This window comes from Odocoileus virginianus, chromosome 11, assembly GCF_023699985.2.
Source record: "Odocoileus virginianus isolate 20LAN1187 ecotype Illinois chromosome 11, Ovbor_1.2, whole genome shotgun sequence".
Lineage (NCBI taxonomy): Eukaryota > Metazoa > Chordata > Mammalia > Artiodactyla > Cervidae > Odocoileus > Odocoileus virginianus.
The window spans coordinates 39,846,909-39,874,531 of record NC_069684.1 but is presented as its reverse complement, the minus strand read 5'-3'; the positions used below and the strand labels follow the sequence as shown (position 1 = coordinate 39,874,531).

The following is a 27,623-nucleotide window of genomic DNA, read 5'->3' as shown; positions in this document are numbered from 1 at the left end:
AGTCTTAAATGGAAGTACTTAGTCTGTAAATTTGTATAGAAATAGCATTTCTAGCCAAGTAGAAAAAAAAAGACTAGTTTGTTTCTTTTCCTAGAAAACTAACAGATGCTTTCCTAGAGATAAAATGTAATGAAATTTATTTAAAATTGAGTTGATGACTTTCCTATAGTAAAATTGGCTTTAAAACATGCATTTAACAGAACATATTTAAGTCATAACAGGGACTACCAGCTACTCCCTGAGCCTCTTGTATTAATAAGAATTCATATGCAGTTTTAGATGTCAGTTGAATTAACTTATAAGCAACATGCAATGGGGAAAGAAATTGCTAAATTGACCCTTTTTCTTTTGACTCTGCTCCTGCAAAATAAGTTTCAGAATTATAAAGGTGACATAGTTTATGTTAGAATTGTAACTTCCAGTTCTGTATGTGTGTGTGTGGAGGGGATGGGCAAGTATAAATCTATCTAGGACATCTCTTTGGCCTTGATTATTAGATACCCATTACATCAGCAAAAAATTGTCATGATTCTTGAAGGTAAAATAACAAACGATATAATTTCTAAGAGTCACTCCATGTGGTTATTGAGAAATCTAATTTTAAAAATATATTGGTTTCTGAAAAATTTCCCATACAATTGACTTTATATGGTTTTGCAACCAAATTGTGCTGAGCTCACCAACAGCCCACCCACAAGAGGAAGAGCATCAAAGTAAAAAGGCCACAGTGGTTAAAGCATCAGATCTAAGAGTTTCCCATTTAGAAAGCTGAAAGTGGCTGATGTCAACGGACAGTATTTAAGATGAGGCTAGATGCATGAATTTGGTAATCGTATGCAGTAAATATCTTCTCTCATCCCAAATTGTTTTTAAGTAAACTTTTAATTTTAGAATGGTTTTAACTTGTAAAAGAATGAAACTAGAACACTTTCTAATACCATACACAAAGGTAAGCTCAAAATGGATTGAAGATCTAAATGTAAGACCAGAAACTATAAAACTCCTAGAGGAGAACATAGGCAAAACACTCTCCGACATAAATCACAGCAAGATCCTCTATGACCCACCTCACAGAATATTGGAAATAAAAGCAAAAATAAACAAATGGGACCTAATTAAACTTAAAAGCTTTTATACAACAAAGGAAATTATAAGCAAGGTGAAAAGACAGCCTTCGGAATGGGAGAAAATAATAGCAAATGAAGCAACAAAGAATTAATCTCAAAAATTTACAAGCAACTCCTGCAGCTCAATTCCAGAAAAATAAACAACCCAATCAAAAAATGGGCCAAAGAACTAAACAGACATTTCTGCAAAGAGGACATACAGATGGCTAACAAACACATGAAAAGATGCTCAACATCACTCACTATTAGAGAAATGCAAATCAAAACCACAATGAGGTATCATTTCAGTCAGAATGGCTGCTATCCAAAGTCTACAAGCAATAAATGCTGGAGAGGGTGTGGAGAAAAGGGAACCCTCTTGCACTGTTGGTGGGAATGCAAACTAGTATAGCCACTATGGAGAACAATGTGGAGATTTCTTAAAAAACTGGAAATAGAACTACCATATGACCCAGCAATCCCACTCCTGGGCATACACACCGAGGAAACCAGAACTGAAAGAGACACATGCACCCCAATGTTCATTGCAGCACTGTTTATAATAGCCAGGACATGGAAGCAACCTAGATGCCCACCAGCAGATGAATTTATAAGAAAGCTGTGGTACATATACACAATGGAATATTACTCAGCCATTAAAAAGAATACATTTGAATCAGTTCTAATGAGGTAGATGAAACTGGAGCCCATTGTACAGAGTGAAGTAAGCCAGAAAGAGAAACACCAGTACAGTATACTAATGCATATATATGGAATTTAGAAAGATGGTAACGATAACCCTATATGCAAGACAGAAAAAGAGACAGAGATGTATAGAACAGACTTTTGGACTCTGTGGGAGAAGGCGAAGGTGGGATGATCTGTGAGAATAGCATTGAAACATGTATATTATCAAGTGTGAAACAGATCACCAGTCCAGGTTGGATGCACGAGACAAGTGCTCAGGGCTGGTGCACTGGGATGACCCAGAGGGATGGGATGGGGAGGGAGGTGGGGGGGGGGGTGTTCAGGATGGGGAACACATGTAGATCCATGGCTGATTCCTGTCGATGTATGGCAAAAACCACTACAATATTGTAAAGTAATAAGCCTCCAACTAATATTAATAAATGAAAAAAAAAGAATGGTTTTAGATTTACAGAAATATTGCAGATATAGTAAAGAGAATTCTAATACACCCCACACTTAGTTTCTGCTATTACTGAAATTTTATGTTAGTATGGTATATTGATATACCAAGCTAGCATTGATATAATTTTTATTAAAGTCTATATTTTTTTTCAGATTTCCTTGGTTTTTTTATCTCGAGGTCTCTTCTATTCCAGGATCCCATCCAGGATAGCATTCTGCATTTAGTCATTGTGTCTGTTTAGGCTATTCTTGACTTTGAAAATTTATCAGACTTTCCTTGTTTTTTTTTTTTTTTTTCCCATCATATTGACAATTGTGAGGAGTACTGGTCAAGTATTTGGTAGAATGGCTTTTAATTGGGATTTGTTCGATGTTTTTATAATGGAGTTATATGTTTTTTGGGGAAAGAGCACAGAGGGAAATTGCCATTTTCATATCATGTCAAGGGCACAAGCTATCAAAATGACTTATTGCAATTTATGTTGACCATTATTACCTGACTGAAACACCGTTTGCCAGGTTTCTCCCTTTGCATACTGTCCTCTTAGGAAAGACATCACCTTGTACAACCTACACTTAAGGAGTATAAGCTTTGTTCCACTTCCCCGAGGGTGGATTCTTTACATAAATTATTAGGAATTCTTCTGAATGGCAGATTGACTTGTTCTTCATTTATTTCATCACTAAATTGTTTATATTAGTATGGACTCATGGATATTCATTTTATACTTTGGATTACAAACTAATACTCCATTTTGTTGTTCAGTACGTTCCCTTGGGAGCTCTTTCAGTTGGTTTCAGTGTCTCTTTGATCCATTGCTTATTTCATCTTTGTGTGTGTGTGTTCTGAGCATTCCCTTACTTTCTGCCAGTGTAAAATGCTCCAGGATCATCTTTTATATTTCCTGCCCTAGTCTCAAAGTCAGCTATTTCTCCAAGGAACCCTGGAGAATGCTATTAGAAACCAAGATATGGATGTTAGCTGTGCTCATTGCTACTGGGGTATACTTGCTTCTTGGCCTTCCCAGCTGACAAAACAAGGAGATACTTGTGTATCTAGCTTACGTATAGTATATACATATGTATACTAACCTATGTATAGTATATACATATGCTGCAGTCCATGGGGTTGCAAAGAGTTGGACACAACTGAGTAACTGAACTGAACCTATATAGACACACATGAATACCAATATAGATATTTTAGTGTGTGACCATCTGTATCTATGTTAAACTAAACATGGGTTCATACTGATGTCAGCTATAATCTATTATTATATGAATAATTTACCCTATTCCTCTTGCTTATTTGTAGCTTCCCCATTCCAACAATGAGAACCTTGGCTCCCCTTTCATTTATTTACTTATTTTAAGTTATAAATATATCCCATAATCTTAAATATATAGTTATATTTTATATACTTGGTGAACTCCTTGGTGACAAAACTCTTGTAATTTTTGCAATAAAAAAGTTATGTTAAGTGGTTACATTCATTAATCCTCTTCAAATATTTATATTTTCAAAGAAGAGTACATACTAATCCAAATATATCCTACCAAGTGTTAAACTTTTAGGCAGTGTTAACAATGACTTAAAAACTTGTAGACAGGGTAGGGAAATCTTGCTTTCTAAGGCCAGCCTCCCTTAATGTATTATTTCTTACTTTGTTTTGAAACTTCTTAGAGTTAAATTTAAAGTTATCCTCAAGCCACAGCATCTTTAGGTAACAGGATTACATTTCTTCATTCAACAAATATGTTTTTGAGCATCTTCTATAAGTGTGATACTGTGTTAGGGGCAGGGTTCCAAACTGTAGATCAGCCAGCTTCTGGGTGGCTAAAATGCTCTCGGAACTAGTGGCTCCCAGACCGCTAAATTTTAAGAGACAGTTAAAGAAAAATGGCATGGATATACTTACCACCCTTTTATTTTGTCAAATCTGACCATTAAACATGAACAACCAAACAAGCAGGACTTTGATCAGGTAAGATTTGTTTTGCCCCTTCTGAATGTCAAATTTAGATTTCTTTTTAGGTACTTTTCTCTAATTAATAAAAGCTTTTCACCCTAATCCATTTTTATTTGAAGGTTGTTTTCTAAAACAACTTCAGCTATTATCCTACTCTACAGATGTCAAGGGGAGACTTTTAATGAGTAGAACAGATGTCAGAAATTTGACAGTTGTGAATAATCATGTCTATCTCTTGTCAATCTTCGGATTCTAAGTAAGGGAAATGCTTTGGAGAATTGCTTCTTAGATTGGAAACCTAGGTTAGCACATGGTATTCCATAGTGAAAGCTTAGTATGAATGAAAAAATGAACCTTCTCAAATCATCTCATTCATTAATATGGAGGTATAGAATCTAGCATCAGACAAGAACTTCCTTTATGTAACAATTCTGGCATTTTCTATATTTTATAGATGAACATAGTAAAAGCAAGATATTTGCCCTAATTGGTGAATGGTAGAATTTAACCTTGATTTTCTGACATTGTCTTAATTTCTTTATAATAAGACATTATTTTAAAGTTAGTATACTTCTTGTTCTCATTTTGATTTTGAACCTAGTTTCACAAGTAAGCTTTTTATTGGACATGAGAAGGCACCATTTTGTGAACCTAGTGATCCTACAAATCTTGTGCCATCACCTCTGAGACCTAATAAAACTAAAAGGAACAAGTTGTTTTAAGTCTTTAGGATATAAATAAAAATCAAATAATTTATGAAGATATATAGAGATTTATAGAATTTAATCAAGAGATGAGCATTTCATTCTTTGAAACTAGTTTTTTTTTCTTAAATATGCTCTTTGAAGAATATTTAGAAAACACAGATTAAATGATAAGAAAACGAAAATCACCAATAGTCAGCTGAAAGTTAACCATTTTTAACATTTTGGCATAGATTTAGCTTATAGTATACTGTCACACTATATGATTTAAAATGTAATTTATATGTTTTTATTCTATGTAGAGAATGAATTTTTTCATATTAACTGTTTTGTTATACTATGAATGTGAGAAGTACAGGAAGTGAAAGTGAAAGACACTCGGTCGTGTTCAACTCTTTGCAACCCCATGGACTTGCCTGCCAGGCTCCTTTGTCCATGGGATTCTCCAGACAAGAAATGAGTCCGTTGCCATGCCCTCCTCCAGGGGATCTTCTCAATCCAGGATCAAACCCAGGTCTCCCACATTGCAGGTGAATTCTTTACTGTCTGAGCCACAAGTGAAGCCCAAGAATACTGGAGTGGGTAGCCTATCCCTTCTCCAGGGGACCTTCCCAACCCAGGAATCAAACCAGGGTCTCCGGCACTGCAGGTGGATTCTTTACCAGCTGAGCTACCAAGGAAGCCCCTTAACAGTTACTAGCATTCCATTATGTGATAAAGGGGCTTTCCTGTTGCCTCAGTGGTAAAGAATCCACCTGCAATGCGGGAGATATGGGTTCAATCCCTGGGTCAGGAAAATCCCCTGGAGAAGGAAATGGTAACTCAATCCAGTATTCTTGCCTGGGAAATTCCATTGGAACAGTGGAGCCTGGTGGGCTACAGTCCATGGGGTTGCAAAAGGGTTGAATACAATTGAAAGCCTAAACAACAACAACAATTGTGTGCCAGGTCCCCCTTTTGCATGTTTGTATTATTTCCAATGACAATTTCACTTTAATTCTTGTTAATTCGACAGGAGATTATGCTATTGAGTTTTTAAGAGAAAGGGAAGATGAGTTGTATTGTGTTGTTGTAGGGCAGCGGTGCCATTAAGTGCTTGAAATCACTGCTCTGGGATTTGCTCGGTCTGCTTGCTTCCCTAGTTGGGCTGCAGGCTGGCCGAGGCCTGTTTGCTGTTAGCCCAGCTGAGAGAGCAGTGGCCTCAGTCGCGTCAGCAGGAACAGAGCCGGCTTCATCTCTGCTCTTTGTCTTGGATTTGGTGCTGGTGTGTTGTCCCCGATGCTGCCATGTGATGGCTTGTAAGCAGCACTACACACAGGATCTGTAACTCCTTTTGAAAGCTCTATTGTGAGATGCTGCTGAGTTTTAATGCAGAGGAGGTTTTTGCTAGCGTTTTGCTTTTGATTTCTTTCAAATGTGAATATGCCTTCCTCTAAAGAATCCTAAGTAAGGAAAGCAGCTAAAAGATGAATTAAATTATCCTGTCCTTCAATAGAAAAGTGAGTACTCAGATTTCTTTCTCTGTTTTGCATTGTAGTTAATCACTATGAAAGAGGTGAGAAACATGAGTGGGGGTAGGAACTAGGGAAGGTTTCATAAATGAAATGATATTTGAATAGGCTGATAAAGAATGGGTAGGACTGTTGAGAGCAAAAACAGATGACAAGCACAGAAATTTGGACAGTGGAAGTTACTCAGAATTTTAATTCATAAAATTTTGAGAGTCTGTGATGTTCCAGAAATTATACTAAATGTTGATTATACAAGGATTAATTAGATATGGTTTCTACTTTCTAGGAGTTAACAGTATGGTTGGGAAGGTAGAAAATAGATAAGCATATATAGGTTGCTTTATAATGTAGTTCTCTGCAAATATAATAATATGGAGTTCAAAATAGGGATATCATAGCCTAGCTTAGGCAAAGTAACAAAAAGTCTTGGAGGACTAATACCCGAACTGAGTCTTGAAGGGCCCATGGGCAGGGAGTGAGAGGATACTACAGGTAGAGAAAACTGCATGTGCAAAAGCAAGAATGTAAGGAGGTAGATGTAATCTTCAGAACACTACAAAAAGCCCAGTGTATAGCAAAAAAGGATACGGTGTGGTGGTGGAGAACTGGCAATAAGTAATTTATGAGGGGTTGAGTTAAGACAGATGGGGAGAAAATCAAGGATGATGTCACAGTCTTTTACTTGGTTGAGTGGTTGGTGGTGCCATTCACTATTATAGGAGATAAAAAAGGAGAACTAGATTGGGACATCACTGTGTTTGGATTGGGACAGGATGAGTTTGGGGTGCTTGTGATATAAGTGGAAGTCTGGAACTCAGAAGATAGATCAAGATAGCAGAGATCTGATTGGGAACCATTAGCAGGGAGTGGACAAAACCATTGAAGGAGAATGTGTGGAGTGAGAGGAGGGCTGATAGAAACCCAGGAAGGACTAGACAGTGGAAGACACTGAGAAGGAGGAGAGAGATTGAAGGCAAAGCAGAAGGGAATATAGTGAGGGAAGTTAGCTGAGAAAGCATCAGGAAAGGAGAGGTAAACCAAGGAGAGGATGAGAGGAGAAGAAAGGAGAGGAGAGAAAAGTCAGCAATATCAAGTGTTGCTGAAAGAAGAAGCAAGGTAAATTCTGGGAGTCCCATCATCCTTAGACATAAGAAGGTCAGTCCATCCCCAACTCCCTAAGTAGCCCTACCCCCAGCAACCATGAGTCTGTTCTCTAAGTCTGTCTCTTTCTCTTTTGTAGGTTCATTGGTATGATTTCTTCTTAGATTACACATGTAAAGGATGGACAGGTACACACTGCTATATTTAAAATGGATAACCAATGGGGACCTACTGTATAGTGCCTGGAACTTGGCTCAATGTTATGTGGCAGCCTGGATGGGAGGGGAGGGGAGGAGAGGGGAGTTTGAGGGGAATGGATACATGAATATGTATGGATGAGTCCCTTTGCTATTCACCTGAAACTATTACTATTGTAATTATTACCTGAAACTATTGTTAATCAGCTATATGCTCCAATACAAAATAAAAAGTTTTTCTTAAAAAAGGTCCTGGTGATCTTGGTGAGGGCAGTTTTCAAGGTGAAGTAGAAGATTGACTTGATTTATAGTGTTTGAGGCATGCATTAGAGGTCAACGAGGCATGATTTTAGAATAATCTTTTCCAGTTTTTTTTTTAATTAATTAATTTATTTTAGTTGGATGTTAGTTACTTTACAGTATTGTGTTGATTTTTGCCAAACCCATCTGCAGAGAGAGTGGTGAGGGATATAGCAGGTGGGAGGGGATGAGTGAAGTAAGGATTGAAAGAGATGATGGTGCTAGTTTGCTTGTATTTTCCCCGAAAGGATGGCAAACTGGAATAGTTTTTAAGTGCCATTTGAGAGGGGAGGTTGAAAATGTAGGAGAGAGTCTGAGAGGATGGAAATTGATGAAGAGAGGTCTCAGAGGGAGGGAGGGGGATTATGAACACAGATGCATAATTGTACTGAGATCTTTCTTTCAAAAATGTCTTAAGTGCTGTTAAATATACACATACCAGTACACAGACTTTATTCTAAGTGGGATCTAACTCTGTGTGTTTTCCTATTTCTACATCTTTACTATTTTGTACACCCCAAAGAGTATAAGATCTGGGCCATTTAGTTTTTCCTGTTATCCAGACATTTGTCTTCTCTCTAGTTTAACCTGTGATGTAAACAATTTCCCCCTAATATCTACTGAATAACCTTTGTAAAAAGTAAAGAATAAAATTTCTTTACATGTACTTCTTGACTTATTAGGGACATGCTTTCTCAAGTGGTGGAGAATCCCTGGTGAGAAAACTTCATGGGTAAGGTTTTGGGAGGCAGTACTTTTTGAAAAAGTAAAGGCCTGGAAATTAGGCTCCAGCCCCAGCTCTGTCACTGGTCAACTCCTGTGACATTGGTAAGTCCCTTAACCCCTCTTTATCTCTTTCCTCACTTTTAACAGTTGAGTAGTAAGTGCCATTGTACTTACCATCTTTGCTGTTGAGAGAACTGAAGTGGATAAGATATGTATATTATTAATGATTTGAAATGTATAGAATGCAGTACACATGAAAGATGATGTTATCATAATTGTTCCTTACCTGGGTAGACTTCAGAAATCTAAAAATTCAATGATCCCTAGTATTGATAGTTTAAAAACTTTGTGCATTATGTGGTAGAAAGCATTTTCACATCCTTGGTTTTTCATGTAACCCTGTAAGAAGACATCTGTAAAGAAACAAGAGGCGGATTAAATAGGCTCTGTGTAGCCATGGTGATGTAGCAGAGCTCTTCTAGAGTCCCCTCAGGTGAGCAATGCAGACTGTTCCCCAGAACCCACTTTCTTCCACACAACTCTCATATGTTGGTTTTTTTGACATCTACATCCAATATGGAGTAGCAATTGCAGACTAGGAACTAAGAGGAAAGGAATGGTTAAGAGCAGACACGCTTATGGCAGGGTGATGTGGCGTCCAAAGTGTAATGCCTCCTAAGGGGACAATCATAATAATAAAAGCTCACAATTTGTGCAGGATTATCAGGCCTTTTAAAGATCTGCTGTGGACATAGCTATGTTTTAGCTTAATATAATAGGTGATGTTTCAAATGAAGACTTTATAAGAGAAATATTTAAATACTTGATATACTGTATGTTAAGAATGCCAGGAAAAAATATCATATCAATTTTATTTATAGTTTTTCATTAAAATAAAATTTTGACAATTAAAGTGCCAGCTGGGCCCTTTCTCAAAGGTTCTTACTCGACTATTATTTGACTCGACTATTATTTTTATTATGCCGAAGAGTTAGTGCTCCTTATATAAATTGCTGAGAGATAGAACTGGTTTCTATCTCTCATGTATATGGTAGATGGTATACAAAACCTGATGATTTTTAAAGGGAATATCAAGGAAGCTTCATATAGTCAGTTCAAGTTTATATTTCCATAGCACATTTAAAAAAACATCTTAAGTCTATAGTGCCCTATAGGGTCATAAAAATGTTAGTCAATAGTCAAGATTTTTTAAGAATAAAACAACCATATCTCAGACTGTATTCTGACCCTGGAGAACATATTATCAACGTTGGAGTAGCAATTATTCATCTCTCTAAATCTGAGATATAGTGTTCTTTCCACTTAATATCTTTAATTGATATAGTAACCTATATTAGAAATTGTTAAAATCAAATATGAAAAGTTTCATTAGATTTGCTTTACCTGTTAAATGAGTATTTTGATTATCCTTTGAGAATGGCCAGTGATCAAAATCAGTCTTCTCTAAAATGAAAGTAAAAATGTTTATTATTGAATTGTGGTAGCCCTGTTGACATTCAGGAAGGACAAGCCTTGAAACCTTGTAAGATCCCAAATTCCTGCCATGAGAAATGTTTTTATCTTTTATAAGCAAGAGTCTGAAATCTGGGCAATGGCTTAATATCAAAGTAATGACCTGAGTGTTGTTGATTCAGAAGGAATGTGTTCAGGAGTAATAATCTTTGTTAAAAAGGAGAGACTATTTTTTAAATTGATCAAAGACTTAAATTTATCATTATTTTACTAGCAGTTGGTTTAGTGAAACATTTGCTAGTGTTGACTTGCTGAGCATTAGATAAGTTTGTGACAAAGTTGTTGTGTCAGAAGCAACATATTTTGGTGATTGACTTATCTGCTGATGGTGACGGGTTGACAGGTGTTAGGGACTGGACATGTAAAAGTACTTTTAGTGGTTAATAACTGCTTGTATTTTTCTGTTCTCTGAGTGGAAATATTATAAAACAGTTATGTTAAGAAAAGTGTTTTTCTTAATACTTTTGATTTTACTGGAAAAAAATTAAAAAATCAGTAAATACAAAGAATTTTACAAGAAATGTGAATGTACTCATCACCTGGAATTAGTAAGTTGTTAATATTTTGGCTTTACAGATGTGAAGGCATTACAAATATGATAGAAACAAATATTACATATGGTGATGTCTTCTTTGTTTCTTTCTCCAGCCCCTTAACCCACAACTGATCACCACCTTAAACAAATTTGTGTTTGTCCTTTCAAGTTATTTTTATACTTTTACTTCATATATGTTAATAAACAAAATGCAGAATAGTTTTGTATGCTTAAAAAATCTGCATAAAAGTTATCAGTCTATACCTTTCTTTTTTCGACTGAACATTTCAACATTTGTTGAAAGTTATCCCTGTTGATTCTTCTAAATCTTGTTTATTCATTTTAATTGCTATGCATTGTATCCCACTGTATGACTGAACCATGACTTACGCTAAGAAAAGCCTTTTATCAGGTTGAACTGTGGTGAAAATGGGGTGATACCATAGGAGAAGTACTAATTGAGAGACTGGAGATAAAATTTTTGTGATATTGATTTCTCCTTTATACGTGGTGCTTTCTTTCTGAATTTTATTTTTCTGGAGGTAATTTTTTCATTTATATTTATGCTTCAAGGTGGATGTTGGCAATAATACTGACTTAATACTTTTTTCTTTCCATGCTACAATTTTTAGAGAGCTTTCCCAAGCATTATCTTATTTGCTGATACATGACTTGAGTACTACATTGATGAAAGGCACGTATACTGTTGATATTTTACAAATGAGAGAACAGGTAAAAGGGGTTTAGTAACTTGTTTAAGGCCCTGGAACTAGTGTCAGGACCAAGCCCTTTCCTCCTGGTAATTAATCCACTGTCCTTTATTTGTAGGACACTGTTAATGTGGGAATTGATAAGAGGTGGAGATTTTTTCTCTTTCTTTTTTAAAAATTTATTTATTTATTAATTGAAGGATAATTGCTGTAGAGAATTTTGTTGTTTTCTGTCAAACCTCAACATGAATCAGCCATAGGTTGATATATCATCTCCCCCTTGAACCTCCCTCCCATTTCCCTCCCCATCCCAACACTCTAGGTTGATACAGAGCCCCTGTTTGAGTTTCCTGAGCCATACAGCAAATACCTGTTGGCTATCTATTTTACATGTGGTAATATAAGTTTTCATGTTACTCTTTCCATACATCTCACCCTCTCCTCCCCTCTCCCCATGTCCATAAGTCTGTTCTCTATGTCTATTTCTCCATTGCTGCCCTGCAAAGAAATTCTTCAGTACCATATTTTTAGATTCTGTATATATGTGTTGGAATATGATATTTATCTTTCTTTCTGATTCACTTCACTCTGTATAATAGACTCTGGGTTCATCCACTTCATTAGAACTGACTCAAATGCATTCCTTTTTATGGCTGAGTAATAATCCATTGTATGTATGTACCACAACTTCTTTATCCATTCATCTGTTGATGGATATCTAGGTTGCCTCCATGTTCTAGCTGTTGTAAATAGTGCTGCAGTGAACAATGGGATACATGTGTCTTTTTCAATTTCAGTTTCCTCAGGGTATATGTCTAGGAGTGGGATTGCTGGGTCGTATGGTGGTTTTATTCCTAGTTTTTTAAGGAATCTCTATCCCATCTTCCATAATGGCTGTATCAGTTTCAGTTCAGTTCAGTCACTCAGTCATGTCAGACTCTTTGCAACCCCATGAGTTGCAGCACGCCAGGCCTCCCTGTCCGTCACCAACTCCCGGAGTTTACTCAAACTCATGTCCATCGAGTCGGTGATGCCATCCAGCCATCTCATCCTCTGTCGGCCCCTTCTCCTCCTGCCCCCAATCCCTCCCAGCATCAGGGACTTTTCCAACGAGTCAACTGTTCGCATGAGGTGGCCAAAATACTGGAGTTTCAGCTTCAGCATCAGTCCTTCCAATGAACACCCAGGACTGATCTTCTTTACGATGGACTGGTTGGCTCTCCTTGCAGTCCAAGGGACTCTCAAGAATCTTCTCCAACACCATAGTTCAAAAGCATCAATTTTTCGGTGCTCAGCTTTCTTCACAGTCCAACTATCACATCCATACATGACCACTGGAAAAACCATAGCCTTGACCAGATAGACCTTTGTTGGCAAAGTAATGTGTCTGCTTTTTAATATGCTATCTAGGTTGGTCATAACTTTCCTTCCAAGGAGTAAGCGTCTTTTAATTTCATGGCTGCAGTCACCATCTGCAGTGATTTTAGAGCCCCCCAAAATAAAGTCTGACACTGTTTCCACTGTCTCCTCATCTATTTCCCATAAGGTGATGGGACCAGTTGCCATGATCTTAGTTTTCTGAATGTTAAGCTTTAAGCCAACTTTTTCACTCTCCTCTTTCACTTGAATCAAGGGGCTTTTTAGTTTTTCTTCACTTTCTGCCATAAGGATGGTGTCATCTGTATATCTGAGATTATTGATATTTCTCCCGGCAGTCTTGATTCCAGCTTGTGCTCCCTCCAGCCCAGCGTTTCTCATGATGTACTCTGCATATAAGTTAAATAAGCAGGGTGACAATATACAGCCTTGACATACTCCTTTTCCTATTTGGAACCAGTCTGTTGTTCCATGTCCAGTTCTAACTGTTGCTTCCTGACCTGCATACAGGTTTCTCAAGAGGCAGGTCAGGTGGTCTGATATTCCCATCTCTTTCAGAATTTTCCACAGTTTATTGTGATCCACACAGTTAAAGGCTTTGGCGAAGTCAGTAAAGCAGAAATAGATGTTTTTCTGGAACTCTCTTGTTTTTTCGATGATCCAGCAGATATTGGCAATTTGATCTCTGGTTCCTCTGCCTTTTCTAAAACCAGCTTGAACATCTGCAAGTTCATGGTTCACGTATTGCTGAAGCGTGGCTTAGAGAATTTTGAGCATTACTTTACTAGCGTGTGAGATGAGTGCAATTGTGTGGTAGTTTGAACATTCTTTAGGATTGCCTTTCTTAGGGATTGGAATGAAAACTAACCTTTTCCAGTAGTAATTTGAATGAAAACAGACCTTTTCCAGTCCTGTGGCCATTGCTGAGTTTTCCAAATTTGCTGGCATATTGAATGCAGCACTTTCACAGCATCATCTTTTAGGAATTGAAATAGCTCAACTGGAATTCCATCACATCCACTAGCTTCATTTGTAGTGATGCTTTCTAAGGTCCACTTGACTTCACATTCCAGGATGTCTGGCTTTAGATGAGTGATCACACCGTTGTGATTATCTGGGTCGTGAAGATCTTTTTTGTACAGTTCTTCTGTGTATTCTTGCCACCCCTTCTTAATATCTTCTGCTTCTGTTAGGTCCATACCATTTCTGTCCTTTATCGAACCCATCTTTGCATGAAATGTTCCCTTGGTATGTCTAATTTTCTTGAAGAGATCTCTAGTCTTTCCCATTCTGTTGTTTTCCTCTATTTCTTTGCTTTGATCGCTGAGGAAGGCTTTCTTATCTCTCCTGGCTATTCTTTGGAACTCTGCATTCAAAGGGGAATATCTTTCCTTTTTTCCTTTGCTTTTTGCTTCTCTTTGTTTCACAGCTATTTGTAAGGCCTCCTCAGACAACCATTTTGCCTTTTTGCATTTCTTTTCCATGGGGATGGTCTTGATCCCTGTCTTCTGTATCAATTTACATTCCCACCAAAAGTGCAAGAGCATTCCCTTGTCTCCATACCCTCTCCAGCATTTATTGTTTGTAGACTTTTTGATGATGGTCATTCTGACTGGTGTGAGGTGATATCTCATTGTAGTTTTGTTTTGCATTTCTCTAATAATGAGCGATGTTGAGAGTCTTTTCATGTGTTTGTTAGTCATCCATATGTCTTCTTTGGAGAAATGTCTCTTTAGGTCTTTTCCCCAGTTTTTGATTGGGCTGTTTGTTTTTCTGGTATTGAGTTGTATGAGCTTCTTGTGTATTTTGGAAATTAATCCTTTGTCAGTTATTTCATTTGTTATTATTTTCTCCCATTCTGAGGGTTGTCTTTTCACCTTGCTTATAGTTTCCTTTGCTGTGCAAAAGCTTTTAAGTTTAATCAGGTCCCACTTGTTTACTTTTTTCATTTCTGTTACTCTAGGAGGTGGGTCATAGAGGATCTTGCTCTGATTTATGTCATCGAGTGTTCTGCCTATATTTTCCTGTAAGAGTTTTATAGTTTCTGGTCTTACATCTAGGTCTTTAATCCATTTTTAGTTTATCTTTGTGTATGGTGTTAAGAAGTGTTCATTGTCATTTGTTTCTAGACATTTTTTGATTTCCCTTTTAATTTCTGCAGTGACATGTTGGTTATTTAGAAACATATTGTTTAGTCTCCATGTGTTTGTGTTTTTTACAGTTTTTTCTTGTAGTTGATATCTAGTCTCATAGTGTTGTGGTTGGAGAAGATGCTTGATATAATTTCAATTTTCTTAAATTTACTGAAGTTTAATTTGTGACCCAGGATGTGGTCTATTCTGGAGAATGTTCCATGTGCACTTGAGAAGAAGGTGTATTCTGCATTTGGATGGAATGTCCTGAAGATATCAATAAGATCCATCTCATCTAATGTATAATTTAAGAGTTGTGTTTCCTTATTAATTTTCTGTTTTGATGATCTGTCCATTGGTGTAAGTGAGGTTTTAAAGTCTCCTACTATTATTGTGTGACTGTCAGTTTCTCCTTTTGTGTCTGTTAGTGTTTGTCTTATTTACAATTGTTAATGTCTTCCTCTTGGATTAATCCCTTGATCATTATGTAGTGTCCTTCCTTCTCTCTTGTAATCTTCTTTATTTTAAGGTCTATTTTGTCTGATATGAGGATTGCTACTCCAGCTTTCTTTTGCTTCCCATCTGCATGGAATATATTTTTCCATCCTCTCACTTTCAGTCTATATGTGTCTTTAGGTCTGTAGTGGGTTTCTTGTAGACAGCATATATATGGGTCTTGTTTTTTTATCCATTCAGCCAGGCTGTGTCTTTTGGTTGGAGTATCTAATCTGTTTACATTTAAAGTAATTATTGATATATATGTTCCTATTGCCATTTTCTTAATTGTTTGTGGTTGATTTTGTAGATCTTTTTCTTCTCTTGTGTTTCTTGACTATATGAGTCCTTTTAACATTTGTTGTAAAGCTGGTTTGGTGGTACTGAATTCTCTTAATTTTTGTTCATCTGAAAAGTTTTTTCTTTCTTTATCAATTTTGAATGAGATTCTTGCTGGGTACTATAATCTTGGTTGTAGATTTTTCCCTTCCAATACTTTAAATATATCCTGCCATTCCCTTCTAGCCTGCAGAATTTCTGCTGAAAGATCAGCTGTTAAATATATGGGATTACCCTTGTATGTTATGTGTTGCTTTTCCCTTGCTGCTTTTAATATTCTTTCTTTAGTCTTTATTTAGTCTTTGTTAGTTTGATTAGTATATGTCTTAGCGTGTTTCCTTGGGTTTATCCTGTATGGGACTCTTTGTGCCTCTTGGGCTTGATTGACTACTTCCATGTTGGGGAAATTTTCAACTATAATCTCTTCAAAAATTTTCTCATACCCTTTCTTTTTCTCTTCTTCTTCTGGGACCCCTATAATTTGAATGTTGGTGCATTTGATATTGTCCCAGATTTCTATGAGACTGTCCTCAGTTCTTTTCATTCTTTTTACTTTATTCTGCTCTTCAGAAGTTATTTTCACCATTTTATCTTCCAGCTCACTGATTCATTCTTCTGTTTCAGATATTCTGCTATTGATTACTTCTAGAGTATTTTTAATTTCAGTAATTGTGTTGTTTGTCTCTGTATGTGTATTCTTTAATTCTTCTAGTTCTTTGCTAATTGATTCTTGCATTTTTTCCTTTATGGTTTTAAGGTTTTTGATTGTCTTTACTATCATTATTTTGAATTCTTTTTCAGATAGTTTGCCTATTCCCTCTTCATTTATTTGGACTTCTGTGTTTCTAGTTTATTCCTTCATTTGTGTAGTATTTCTCTGCCTTTTCATTATTATTATTATTATTATATATAATATATATATTATATTATATTATTATTGTCTTGCTTATTGTTTTTGAAGTCTCCTTTTCCTAGGCTTCAAAGTTGAATTCTTTCTTCCTTTTGGTTTTTGCCCTCCTAAGGTTGGTCTAGTGGTTTGTGTAAGCTTTGTATAGGGTGAGATTTGTGCTGAGTTTTGTTTGTTTGGTTGGTTGTTTTTCCTCTGATGGGCAAGGCTGAGTGAGGTGGTAATCCTGTCTGCTGATGATTTGATTTGTATTTTTATTTTGTTTGTTGTTTAGATGAGGCTTCCTGCACAGGGTGCTACTAGTGGTTGGGTGATGCCAGGTCTTGTATTCAAGTGGTTTCCTTTGTGTGAGTTCTCACTGTTTGATACTCTCTAGAGTTAGTTCTCTGGTAGTCTGGGATCTTGGAGTCAATGCTTCCACTCCAAAGGCTCAGGGCTTGATCTCTGTCATGAATGAAGATTCCAGAAATGGCTTATTATGGCATTAAGTGAGATTAAAACAAATACCCAAAAATGAGAAACCAAAGATGAACCCCAGACAAATGGCAGTTATAAAATCAGGCAAATAATAATTAAAATAATGGAATATACCCATATACATATATACCCATAAGCAAAATCAAAACAGTTCAACAAAAATAAAGTACAGTAGATTGACCCAGTGAACAGAGGAAATAAAAAGTTATACCTGCCAGTTAAGAATAAAACCAACTAAAGCACAAACTGGAAAACAAAACTAAAGCAAGATGCCAAGTGGGGAATAAAGCAATGAAAACAAAACTAAGAAATATGTTGAGGGGAAAGGAAAGGAAGAAAGGAAAGAAAGAATAGATATGCAAAGTTAAATAGAGTTAGATAAGAAGATTTATATACATTAAAGATTAACTGAAAGAGAAAAAGAATAGTAGGAAAAACAAGCAAAGAAATAAATGTAGAAAAAATAATAATAGGTTAAAAAAATTAAAATTATAAAAAGAGAAAAGAAAAAAAAAAAAAAAGGAAAACTCCACAGAACTGCAAAAGCCCAGGTAGAGGTAGAGGTTTATAATGATAAAAAATGTGACTGAGAAAAAAAAGCTCAAAAGCTTAATTAGATTTCATAGAACCAATCAAATCAACAACTACAACAGAGGAGGGGAGAAAAAGAAAAGAGAAAAAAGTTAAAAAAAATCCAAAAGAATTTATAAAACAAGTCAAAACATAAGAATAATAAATGTTTTTCTTGGGTCACTGGGGTCAGAGTCCTTTCCCTTGGTGGGAGTCACAGTCCACTGCCCCTCCCTAGGACGCCCTCCAACACTGTGCTGGTCTCTGGACCTGCTGTGGGGGCATCTCCGATTCTAATCTGGTCCTACTCCTGTGTGTTCTTGTCTCCAATGTCTGCAGACATCAGAACTAGTGCATTTTCTTTTGTGGGAGCTCTCAATGTCCTTTTATATTTTCCATAGACAGAGTTTGCCTAGTTGATCATGTGGATTTAATCTTCAGCTTGTACAGCTGGTGGGAAGGTTTTGGGTCTTCTTCCTTAGCCACAGTGCCCCTGGGTTTCAATTGTGGTTTTATTTCCATCTCTGCATGTGGGTCATCCACTGGGGTTTGCTCCTGAGGCTGCCCTGGAGGACTTGGGTCTGCCCCAGTGAGGGCCAAGTGTGGAGCTGGTACAGCTGTTTGGGTTGCAGGGATTTTAGCAGCACCAGGTACTCAGGGGAGTTGGTGGCTAGGGCAGCAGGAAATATAGTACTCTAGAAGGGTATGGCAACCAGTATTGGTCAATACACTCCAGTATTCTTGCCTGGAGAAACCCCCTGACAGAGAAGCCTGGCAGGCCACAGTCCACAGGGTCTCAAAGGGTTGGACACAATCGAAGTGACCCTGTGTGCATAGATGCAAGACATTTGTGGCAGCTTTGCTCCAGTGAGGTTTGAGTGTGAAGGTGGTGCAGCTGCTTGGCTTGCGGGGACCCTGGCAGTGCCAACTATGCAGGGACATGGCCTCTGTTGCAGGAGTTATGGCCCTTTCAGAGTTTTTTTCCGAGCCTCTTGTAGCTGGCAATCAGAAGGCCTCTTTGCCCAGTCTTTTTCTGTAGCTCTGCCTGGTTCAGGCACTGAGAGGTCTCCCTTGCCTGGGGTCCTTTTCTTTTGTTTGGCACTTCATCATATATAGAGGGTCCCCCCTGGGTGGCATCCTCCTCTGTAGATTGGCGTGTCAGGCACTTAAAGGAGCACGCTGGGTGAGGTCCTACTCTGTAGTTCAGTGCATCAGGCGTCTGATGGGCCAGCCTCTCTATTGTTCAGCTGCTGATTCTGGCATGTGGGGAGAGAGAGGCTATGGTGATGGCTCCACCCTCTGTGTGTGACTCAGCAGTATCGCCTTGCTTCCATGGCTGCCTGACTTTCCTTCACAGACATTTCCCATCACAGTATCCTTCCTCATATCCCCTCGATCTGTCTCTCTGCAGTCAACAGCAGCCCTTGCCCAGGGATTGCTCCACAATCCCTAAACTCCAGCTCCCAACTGCTGAGCCTTCCAGGGAATCTGTGAACCTGTCTGGGGTATGTATGGCTGCCCCAAGGACTGTCTGATTCTCATTCCATTTAGGCTTCCACAGATTAGCTATTTCATTCTCAGCCTTAAATGTTTCTCCTCTGACTCAGACAGTTGCCCCCATGTGGGGCCCCCTACTTCAGTTCCCCCAGCTGCTGGGGGCAGGTCCAGTCCTACTAACACTCCTGTTCTTCCCCCTAGTTCCTTTGTCCTACTGAGTTTTGCGTGATTCTATATCTTTTTTCTGCTGGTCATGTATTCCTGTTCACTCTCAGCTGGTGTTCTGCATGTACTTCTGTGTCTGAAGGTGTATTGCTGATGTAACCACGGTGAGAGATGTACTCCACGTCCACCTACTCCTTCACCATCTTGTTCTCTGATTTTCAAGGTTGGAGATCTTAACTGAACTTGGAATTTGATTATTTATCTCACAGACTTGTCAATTTTGGAAAGAGGACCTTAAGTAACCTTAAATTAAAAGAAGATAATAGCTGATATTCTCCATAGGTCTTTAAACACTATAAAATTTTGCTTAAAATCTATTTAAAATGAACCTAAAAATAAAACTACCATGCGACCTGGCAGTTCCACTCCTGGGTATATAGTCAAAAAAACCCCCAACCCCCACTAGTTCAAAAGATACATGCACTCAAATGTACATAGCAGCATTATTTACAATTGCCAAGATATGGAAGCAACCTTAAGTGTCCATCAATAAATGAAAGGATAAAGAAGATGTGGTATGTATATATACAGTGGAGTACTACTCGGCCATAAAAAATGAAATAATGCTATTTGCAGCAACATGGATGGACTTGGAAGGTGTTATGCTCAGTAAAAGAAGTCAGAGAGAGAAAGACAAGTACTGTATGACATCACTTATATGTTAAATCTAAAAAAAAAAAACAACTAGTGGATATAATAAAAAAGAAGCAGACTCACAGATATGGGGGACTAGTGGTTGCCAGTGGAGAGAAGGAAGAGGGAGGATTAAGAGGTACAAAGTAGTATGTATAAAATAAGTTGCAAGGACATATTGTACAACATGGGGATTGTAGCCAGTATTTTATAATAACCATAAATGGAGTATAGCTTTTAAAAAATTGTGAATTACTATATCCTACACCTGTAGCTTATATAATATTGCACATCAACTATTCTCCAATAAAAAAGTTTAAAATGGTCTATTAAAGGCAAAATCATCATAGAACTAGAATTCATTATCCATTAGATATGGGTTTATAGGCCCTGTGTTTATTGTAACTAACTGGCGCTTAGTAGAGGGATAATTGTGGAGAATATTTTATTGACCAAGTTTAGAGTCTTTCAGAGAAACAGATTTGATTTACGCTTGTAGATAATGTGACTCCATTTTAATGCTGGAGTTAAAGGATAATCCTTATATCTATTCTATAAGCTTTGTAACATATATTGTACCTAGCTATACTTTAAGGGACAGATTGGCTTCTGATATGTCAAAAATAGGGGATTATGTAATGGTCAGCTAAAATATATCTAGAATATATATGAGTGCCAACCAAGCAATTATGCTAGGTGCCTATAGTCTACTTGGAGGAAAAAAGACTTAGTTACTTATATATATGTAATAGGGCAACTTATCAAGAATTCACCAAGGCATGGTAGAAAAACACAACTTTGTTGTTTGTTCTGCAGTGTTAAGATACACATGCAGTCTGTCCTTAGGAATGGGAATGATACTCCATTCCTAAAGATGGAATTCAGTTTTTAAAAAAAATATTTGTTTTTAATTGGGGGATAATTGCTTTACAGTGTTCTGCTGGTTTCTGCCATAAAACAACATTCATTAATGAGCAATAGGTATACATATGTCCCCTCTCTCTCGAACCTCTCTCCTACCTCCCACCCCCTTCCACCCCTTTACGTTGTCACAGAGCACCAGGTTGAACTTTCTGCATCATACAGCAAATTTCCACTGGTTATCTATTTTACGTATGGTAATGTCTATGTTTCAATTCCACCCTCCCCTTTGCCTGCTGAGTCCACAAATCTGTTCTCTATGTCTGCCCTACATATAGGTTCATCAGTACTATTTTTTAGATTTCTTATATATGTATTAATATATGATATTTGTTTTTCTCTTTCTGACTTCTCTCTGTATAACAGGCTCTAGGTTCATCCACCTCACTAGAACTGACTCAAATTCATTCCTTCTTATGGGTCAGTAATGGCAGGATGAAATGATTGGATAGCATCATCTACTCAATGGACATGAACTTGGGCAAACTCTGGAAGAATAGTGAGGCTCAGGGAAGCCTGGCATGCTGCAGTCTATGGGGTCACAAAGAAATGTACATGACTTAGTGATTGAGCAACAATAGCAGTAATATTCCATTGTATATATGTACCACAACTTCTTTATCCATTCCTCTGTTGATGTATATCTAGGTTGTTCCCATGTCCTGGCTATTGTAAGTAGTGCTGCAGTGAACGTTGGGTTACATGTGTTCTTTAGAATTGTGGTTTTCTTAGGGTATATACTCAGTAGTAAAATTGCTGTTTCATACAGGGTTTCCCAGGTGGCACAGTGGTAAAGAATCAGCCTGCCAATGCAGGAGATGCACAATATGAGGGTTCGATCTCTGAATCAGGAGAATCCCCTGGAGAAGGAAATGGCAACCCATTCTAGTATTCTTTCCTGGAAAATTCTATGGACAGAGGATCCTGGTGGTCTAAAGTCCCTGGGGTTGGGAAGAGTCAATCACAGTTGAGCATGCATGCATATGTATAGTAGGTGTATTCTTAGTTTTAAAAGAAAGCTCTGTACTGTTCTCCCTAGTGGCTATATCAATTTACATTCCCACCAATAGTGCAAGAGGGTTTCCTTTTCTTTACATCCTCTCCAGCATTTATTGTTTGTAGATTTTTTGACCATGGCCATTCTGATCAGTGTGAGGTGACGGATATCTCATTGTAGTTTTGATTTGCATTTCTCTAATAATAACCTCAGATATGCAGATGATACCAACCTAATGGCAGAAAGTGAAGAAGAATTAAAGAACCTTTTGATGAAGGTGAAAGAGGAGAATGAAAAAACTGACTTAAAACTCAACATTCAAAAAACAAAGATCGTGGCATCCAGTCCCATCACTTCATGGCAAATAGATGGGGAGACAATGGAATCAGTGACAGACTTTATTTTCTTGGGCTCCAAAATCACTGTGTGTGGTGACTGCAGCCATGAAATTAAAAAACACTTGCTCCTTGGAAGAAAAGCTATGACAAACCTAGACAGTGTATTAAAAAGCAGAGACATTACTTTGCTGACAAAGGTCCATCTAGTCAAAGCTATGGTTCTTCAAGTAGTCATGTATGGATGTGAGAATTGGACCGTAAAGAAGGCTGAGCGCCAAAGAATTGATGCTTTTGAATTGTTGTGCTGGGGAAGACTCTTGAGAGTCCCTTGGACAGCAAGGAGATCAAACCAGTCAATCCTAAAGGAAATCAACCATGAATATTCATTGGAAGGACTGATGCTGAAGCTGAAGCTCCAATATTTTGGCCCCCTGTTGCGAAGAGCCGCCTCTTTAGAAAAGACCCTGATGCTGGGAAAGATTGAAGGCAGCAGAAGAACAGGACGACAGATGATGAGATGGTTGGATTGCATCATCTACTTAATGGACATGAGTTTGGGCAAACTCCAGGATATAGTTTGGACAGGAAAACCGGGTGTGCTGTAGTCCATGGGGTTGCAAAGAGTCAGACACGCCTGAGCCACTGAACAGCAAATAATAAGCAGTGTTGAGCATTTTTTCATGTTTTGTTAAAGATGGAATTCTTATTCCCAAGGAAGGTATCCATGCTCTTGGATGGTCCTAGAATTCATGGTGTAGGCTTTTAGAACCGTCTTAGGTCTAGAGTCTTTGAAAGAATAACTAAATCCCATTGTTATTGAAAGAGATTGGGAAAGAAATGCCAGTTGTCTTTAGAAGATGGGTTGATACTCTTCCAGGGAAGAAAGACATTGAGTGGAAATCAGAGATAGTCCATTTTTGGGGGAAGTTGAAGCAGGTACCCTAGTTGAAGCAGTTCCTTGGAGGTTTCAAAGTGTGGGTATGGTTATGTAGGTACTAGGGAGGATTGAGTACTGAGACGACTTTGATATCTACAGTGAAGGTCCTTATGCCTAACTTGGTCCAGAATAAGCAATGGATACTACAAATGGTGCTAAAGTCATCTTCCACAAGGCTGTGAGGGTTTAGACAAGGAGCATCTCTGGGGTGGGGAGGGGGGGTGGGTGAGTCATCATGGGTCACTGACTACAGGCCTTGCCTCCATTTGTCTTCATTGCATCACCTTTACTGTCTTTTGGCTTCATTGCTTTGCTTGTGGGACCTTAATTCCCTTACCAGGGATCAAACCCTGGACCCTGGCAGTAAAAGTGCCCAGTCCTAACCACTGGACCACCAGGGAATTCCCAGCATCACCTTTAGGGTCTGATACAACTTAAGAGGTGAAGGAAGAAAGAGCCTTTAAACATGTGTGCCATGTTTTAGATCTCTCACTAACACAGCTGAATCATGGGCTTGAAATCTGAACTGACTTGAGTTTGAAAAAACCAAAAAGAAGTAATTTTTCTTGCATCTCTTGTGTAGTAAAGCAGTTCATAGCTTTATATGCATGTGAATGTATATACATATCTTTTTCATACCTCCTTAGCACTTATACATCCATCCTGACATGTCTTCATCCCTTGTTCGACCACCTGGAAAATGCTTACTCATCATTCAAAATTTATGTCAAATATCACTTCTCTTTGAATAAGCAGAGAGTAGGGAGTCTAAAATAATTCTTGGCTTCCTAATTTGCAATATAGAGATAATGCCTGCCTTGATTTAGATCACAGACTGGTTGTGAGAGTTTTATAAAATGACTTACAGAGACAGAAGGTATTAAAGATTGAGGGAACCATACAAAAGCATGAGGAATTTGGTGTGCGGAAAGGCAGGGCTCTAGGGAGGCCTGTCTCAATAGGGCTGAAGATTTATTTTTAATTTTTTAAAAATTTCTGGGTGTATATGGTTGGGAGGAGAATGAAAAAAATACTTAGTGTGAAACTGGATGTTGGGGGGGGGTATCTTGAAAATCAGGAAGAGGACTTTTAATGAAATGAAGCAGTTATCAGGAAACATTTTCTTAATAGATGAGGGAGCATTTCAAGTCAATTTAGTTTAACACAAAATTAAGTTTATTGAAGAGTGAAGAGGCCGAAGAGATAGGAAAATCAATGTGGATACAAGTAGATTGTTAGGGTAAAAATCATGAGTAAGTTTAAAAGCACAATCTCAATACTGAAAATATAATGGGCTGCTTTTGAAGTAGAGATTTTTAGATTCTAGGAGATGAGTCACCTTCTAAGTTTATAGGTAGTATATGATTTCAGGATATGAGGTTGATGAAGGATGGATGTACTAGATTGAATTTCCTGGCGAAGGGACTATTACTGGATTGTTTAATCTTTTCACAATTCTGGCAACAACAAAGATTAGCCGAAGAAATGAATGAAGTAACTTGTCAAACATTAGTAAGATATTTTTATGTGCAGTTCAGTTGTACTTTATAAAAAAGTACTTTTAATTCCTTCTTATTTATTTTAAAATTTTTTATTGGAATACAGTTGCTTTACAATATTGAGTTAGTTTCTCCTGTACAGCTAAGTGTCTAGGCTATATGTATACATAAGTGTTTCTTTTTAAATAACTTTCTCCCATTTCAAAGATCAAGAAGCTCCTTTTCATGTTCCACCATTAACTCAGTCTTAATGAAATGATGAACCAGACTGTCAAGAAACTTTTGTACAAAATCCAGGGTCTGACATAATTCTGAATCTGCTAGTTTTTGTTCTTTAATACAATGCACTGTGATATTATGATTTATAAGAAGTATACATTTGGTCATTCAGATAACCAAAATATATTCGTCTCACATGTTTGGTCTACATGCACATTTTCTGGTTCACAGCTTCCAAAACCTAGAAATTTCCTAAGTGATGAGAGCCTTAAAGATACCTTTTGTTAGGTTAATAAAGTGACATTTGGACCTCACCTAAGGATGGGGACTGATTGCTAGAGAAACCAACCAAGTCATCCTGGATTGGAACCTTTAGTCTCCCCCTCTCCCAAACCTCGGGGGATGAGAGGGGGTTGGAGATTGGAGCAATCACTAATGGCCAAGGATTAAATTGATCATGACTACACCAGGAAGCCTCCACAGAAACCCAAAAGGACAGGGTTCAGAGAGCTTCAAGGTTGGTGAACACCTGGAGATTGGGGAGGGTAGTGCACCTGGTGTGGGCATGGAAGCTCTGTGCCCTTTCTCCGTACCTTGCCCTATGCATCTCTTCCATTCGGCTGTTCCTGAATTATATCTTTTTATGACCTAGTAATCTAGTAAGTCTTCCCTGTCTGCTCAGTGGTAAAGAATCCAACTGCAATGCAGAAGACATGGGTTCTATTGCTGGGTCTGGAAGATCCCCTGGAGTAGGAAATGGCAACCCACTCCAATATTCTTGCTTGGGAAATTCCATGGACAGAGGAGCCTGGCGGGCTATATAGTCCATGGGGTTGCAAAGAATCAGACACGACTGAAGCAACTGAGCAATCTAGTAAGTAAAATGTTTCTCTGAGATCTGTGAACCCCTTTTAGAAAATTAATTGACCCCAAGGAGAAGGTTGGGCTTCCCTGGGCTCATATGGTAAAGAATCCACCTGCAATATGGGAGACCTGGGTTCAATCCCTGGGTTGGGAAGATCCCATTGAGCGAGGCATGGCAACCCACTCCAGTATTCTTACCTGGAGAATCCCCATGGACAGAGGAGCCTGTTGGGCTATAGTCCATGGGGTTGCAAAGAGTTGGACATGACTGAGTGACTAAGCACAGCACAGCACAAGAAGTTTGCAGGAACTTCAGTTTTATAGCAAGTTGGTCAGAAGAACTGGTAACAACCTGGACTTGTGACTGGCATCTGAAACCAAGGGAGAGGTTATTAGAACCTCCAGTTTCTAGTCCTGTAGGTCAGAAGCACTGATAATAACTTGGGCTTGCAATTGACAGATAAAGTGGTAGGGAGGGGGTGGGAGTCTTGTAGGACTGAACCCTTAACTTGTGGAATCTTATGTGATCTCTGGGTAGATAGTATCAGAATTCTGTTGAATTCTTGGGAACTCTGCTCACGTCAGAATTGTTTTTAGTGTGTGGACCCCCTTACCTACCCTGTACACATAGGAAATTGACTTTTAGAACACCAAAAAATGTACTAATCTTTTATATTTTATGGATATCCTTTTTTTTTTTTTTGGAAACTTATTTTTGGTCAAAAATTCTTTTAGGAAATATCCACCAGATGTGACTTCCTGCGCCTTCTGTATTTTAAATGTGTCTCTAATAAGTAATAATAATAGGAAGAAAAGGAGCTCACATTTATGGATGCTCCTTATGTACTCTGTGCATATTATTTAATCCTTTCAACAACCCTCTAGAGTATGTGATGCCATTTTTCTTATATAGTCCTCTAACCTGAGACTTAGAGAGCTGTTAGCCAAGGTATGAGCAATAGAGCTGATATTTGAACGCAGGTCTTCTTGGAAACAAAGTCTGTCCATGTCCCACTACATTGTGCTGCAAGGTAGAAATAATTCCAGGAAGGCCTTATTTTAAAACCTACCCAGAATCTGACCACCTCTCACCACCTTCACTGCTACTACCATGTTTCAACTCTATCATGTTTTGCCTCTCTTACTTTAACATCTACTGCTTTCCATACTTCTCTCTGAACCCTAGTTTATTCTTAATAGCTGAAGTGATCCTTTAAAATATTAGTCAGATCAGTAGTTCCTGATTTCATATAGAGAAAGGACCCTCTTTCTCCCTCTGACCTAATCTCTGATTTCTTTCCTTTGCTTGTTCCTTTCTAGCAGGCCAGTTACATATCTCCCCAGGATCTGCACAGCTAATTCACTCCATCCCTTCAGGTCTTTTTCTCATTGCAGATGGACTACCCTGACAGACTATTTAAAACTGTAACCCCAATGGGACTTAATATATAAAAATCTAGGGTTTTCAAGCTCTTGATGACATTCTTTAAAACTCTGAAATTCTTTAGTATTAAACAATAACCTTTTAATGTTGAAATCTGGAATTGGAATATATGTAAAATATCACAAACATACATAGTCTTAAGAAGATGACCTAGTGTTTTTCAAACATTGACTGTATCTCTTTGAAAGAGATACATTTTACATTGTG

At 37.9% G+C, this 27,623-nt stretch overlaps 1 protein-coding gene and 1 long non-coding RNA gene across 8 annotated transcripts in view; both read left to right on the top strand.

Annotated features, from left to right (window-relative positions):
- DNM3 (dynamin 3) overlaps positions 1-27,623 on the top strand; it is a 609,645-nt gene that overhangs the window by 57,048 nt on the left and 524,974 nt on the right. The gene's annotated exons all lie outside the window — the stretch shown is intronic.
- LOC139037502 (uncharacterized) lies at positions 6,179-11,533 on the top strand. The gene is made up of 4 exons (XR_011490365.1): positions 6,179-6,431; positions 7,684-7,732; positions 8,725-8,869; positions 11,468-11,533. It is a non-coding gene; the product is annotated as an uncharacterized lncRNA (long non-coding RNA).